Source organism: Mustela nigripes, chromosome 13 (assembly GCF_022355385.1).
Source record: "Mustela nigripes isolate SB6536 chromosome 13, MUSNIG.SB6536, whole genome shotgun sequence".
Lineage (NCBI taxonomy): Eukaryota > Metazoa > Chordata > Mammalia > Carnivora > Mustelidae > Mustela > Mustela nigripes.
In genome coordinates, this window is record NC_081569.1 from 19,053,659 (window position 1) to 19,057,799 (window position 4,141).

At 33.9% G+C, this 4,141-nt stretch overlaps 1 pseudogene; it reads right to left on the bottom strand.

Annotated features, from left to right (window-relative positions):
* Positions 1–2,130: 2,130 nt before the first annotated feature.
* On the bottom strand, positions 2,131–2,905 carry LOC132029159 (DCN1-like protein 1; annotated as a pseudogene).
* Between the last annotated feature and the right edge of the window lie 1,236 nt (positions 2,906–4,141).

Consider the following 4,141-nt stretch of genomic DNA (forward strand, 5'->3'; position numbering starts at 1 on the left):
TTCCTGTGGCTCCCCATCCTTATCAGCATTTGGTGTTGTCAGTGTTCCCAGTTTTGGCCATCCTAATAGGTGTGGAGTAGTATCCCATTGTTGTTTTAATTTGCATTTCTCTGATGCTCTATGATGTGGAGCACATTTTCATATGCTTATTTACTATCTGGATATCTTCTTTGATGAGGTGTCTGTTAGTGTCTTTAGCCCAATTTTAACTGGGTTGTTTCTTTTCTTATTGTTGAGTTTAAAGAGTTCTTTATTTATTTTTGGATAACAGTCCTTTATCAGATATGTCTTTGCAAATATCTTCTCCCAGTCTATAAAGTGTCTTTTCATTCTCTTGACATGATCTTTCACAAAGGAGAAGTTTTTAATTTTCATTATGTCTAGCTCATCAATTGTTTCTTTTCATGGATTGTGTGTTTGGTGTTGTATCTAAAAAGATAGGTCATTTACATTTTCTCCTATGTTATATTCTAGGAGTCTTATAATTTTACATTTTACATTTAGGTTTATGATCCATTCTAAGTTGATTTTTGTGAAGTTTATAAAGTGTGCCTATTCTTATTTTTCTGTATGTGGGTATATAGTTGTTCCATGGCCATTTATTGAAAAGAGTGTCTTTGCTCCATTGTATTGTCTTTGTTCCTTTGTCAAAGATAAGTTGACTGTATTTATGTGGGTATATTTCTGGGGTCTTTATTCTGTTCTATTGATCTAGTTGTCTTTTCTTTTGCTAATACCACATTGTCTTGATTACTGTAGCTTTATATTAAGTGTTTAAGTCAGGTAGTGTCAGTCCTTCAACTTTGTGCTTCTCCTTAAATATTATGTTGGCTATTCTGTGTCTTTTCTCTCTCCATATAACCTTTGGCTTCAGTTTGTCAATGTTCACAAAATAACTTCCTGGGATTTTGATTGGAATTATAGTGAATGTAGAGATGAAATTGGAAAGAACTGAAATCTTGACAATATTGAACCTTTCTGTCTATGAACATTGAGTATCTCTCCATTTATTTAGTTGTTCTTTAATTCATCAGAGTGTTTTAGTTTTCTTCATATAGATTTTTTTATTATGTTGAGTTAGTCATCATTAGTCTTTGATGTAGTATTCAATGATTCATTATTTGCTTATAACATTCAGTGTTTGTCACAACACGTGCCCTCCTTAATACCCATCACCTGGCTAGATTTATATTTTGTTAGATTTATACCTAAGTACTTTATTTGGAGGAGTGCTAATATAAATGGTACTTTGTTTTAAATTTCAAATTCTACTTGCTCATTGATGGCATATAGGAAGGTAATTGGCTTTTATATACTAATCTTGTACCTTGGGGTGCCTGGGTGGCTCAGTGGGTTAAGCCTTTGCTTTGGTCCAGGTCATGGTCTTAGGGTCCTGGGATCAAGCCCTGTATCAGGCTCTCTGCTCAGCAGGGAGCCTGCTTCCCCCTCTCTCTGCCTGCCTCTGACCTTACTTGTGATCTCTCTCTCTGGGAAATAAATAAATAAAATCTTTTAAAAAAAATCTTGTACCTTGCAACTTTGTCATAATTGCTTATTAGTTCCAGGAGTTTGATTTTTAAAATATTCATATGCTTAATTCTTAAGCCACTGTTTTTTTAAAAAAAGATTTTATTTATTTATTTGACAAAGAGAGAGATCACAAGTAGGCAGAGAGGAAGGCAGAGAGAGGGGGGAAGCAAGCTCCCTGCTGAGCAGAGAGCCGAATGTGGGGCTCAATCCCAGGACCCTGAGATCATGACCTGAGCTGAAAGCAGAGGCTTAACCCACTTGAGCCACTCAGGTGCCCCCCACCACTGTTTTCTGATGAAGACAGCATTGTGTTTTATGCAAGGTTGGAAAACTCAAAATAATCACCATAAACCCTATAAAAGAGAATAAACTAGTATGGCCCACAAATATAAGATGAAATCCACAATATTGGAGTTATAAATATTTAGATAAGCCCAGACTAGAAGACAAGCCCAAACCACCATCAGAATGAAATATGATATGGTCTAAGATATATCCTTAACTTTTGATACAGCCCTCAGTCTGAGTTCTTCAGATTGATCTTCAGTTCAGTTAAGGCAGCAATTTTCCATTGTATTTATTGTACAGACTACATACATTCTAGAAGTTTCCTTTATGATACACTGTTGTACATCTTGTCCCAGCAATTTGAGGGCAGGCAAATTCCACAAAATTGTCAGTAAGAACATGCCATGCTCTTTCTTTCTTCATCATAATTGACAGATTGTCCTCTGCATTCATTGTACTGATGGTTAAAGGAAGATTCCAAATATCTTTTTATATTGATCATTTATGATATTCCACCAAAGAGTTATTCCATAAGTCTAAGAATTTAAATCTTCCTTAAGCACTAAGTTCAAGTAGGCAATGGCCATTTTTAGATCTAATCCTTTCCATCTTAGAATCATTGCAAAATTAAAAGTAAACTGGTAAAAATCCTTAAGTCATCCTGGTTCTTTCGATTCTTTTTCCATCTTGGGTATCTGGGCCCTTAGGTTTCAATGTCATACCATCCATGAATTCTTGTTTGGGAAACTTACACTGTGTTGCTGCTCTGAACTTCCATGTAACAATCAACACAAAAATGCTGGCTGGCTCTAGTGCTAGGTCATCATAGGACTATTGTATATCATCTATTCCAATTTTGTTTTCATCTTGAGAAACCTTGTATCTATTGTATTGTTATTATAACTTCTTCCTGTTCAAGGATGCTTTTACACTCTCTCATATATAAAGTTCAGGATTTCGGAAAAAATTGTCTGTTGCAACAACTAATTTCCAGTCATTTTGAGACAGAAAACTTTATGGCTGTTTTTTTACTAGACTGTATGAAGATCATATACTGACAAATTTTATCCTTCTGCAATGATTTCAACTTGCTCTTGTTGTTCTCCTAGCTTTTCCTCTCCTCCTCTGCCTCTACAGTTAATCAGTTCCAGGAGTTTTTTTGTTGTTGTTGTTGATTGTTTCAGATTTTCGACATGTATGATCATGTCATCTGTGAACAAGGATAATTTTATTTCTTCCTTCCAATCTCTATGCCTTTATTTCCTTCTCTCGTCTTATTGCATTATTTTAACTTCTAGTAAAAAGTTGAAAGGGAATGGTGAGAGGAGATATCCTTGCCTTTTTCCTGATCTTTGTAAGAATGTTTTGAGTTCCTCAAAATTAAATATAATATTAGCTATATATTTTTTGTAGATATTCTTTATGAACTGGAGGAAGTTTCCCTCTATTCCTAGTTTACTGAGAGTTTTATCATGAATGAATGTCAGATTTTGTCAAATGCTTTCTCTGCACCTATTATCATGGTCATGTGATTTTTCTTTTAACCTGTTGATGTGTTGGATTATATTGATTGATTTTCAAATTTTGAATCAGCTTCCATGCCTGAGATAAATTCGACTTGATCATAGTATATAATTTTTAAAATACATTGTCAAATTCAACTTGTGAATATTTTATTGAGGAATTTTGCATTTGAGTTAATGAGAGATCTTGGTCTTTAGTTTTCTTTTCTTGTAATATTTTTGTCTGGTTTTGGTATTAGGGTGATACTGACCTTTTACAGTAAGTTAGAAAGTATTCCCTCTGCTTATATCCTCTCAAAAAGATTGTAAGGAATTGATATAATTTCTTCCTTAAATGTTTGGTAGATCTCACCAGTGACCTGTTTGAAAGGTTATTACTTCCATTTATTTAATAGATATAGGCCTATTTGGACAATATATTTCTTCTTGTGTGACTTTTGATAGATTGTGTCTTTCAAGGACTGGTCCATTCCATCCAGGTTATCAATTTGTAAATACAGATTTTTTTCATAACATTCCTTTATTATCCTTCTAATGTCCACAGGATCTGCTGTTATGTCCCTTCTTTCATTTCTGGTGTTAGTAATTTGTATCCTCTCTTTTAGAAAAAAGAGAGTTGGCCTGGCTAGAGGTTTATTAATTTTACTAGTCTTTTCAAATAACCAGCTTTTGGTTTTGTTAATTTTTTCTACTGATTTCCTGTTTTCAATTTCATTGATTTCTGCTTTGATCCTTATTATTTCTTTTCTTATGCTTACTTTGTCTTTAATTTGCCCTTCTTTTTCTAGTAACCTAAGATG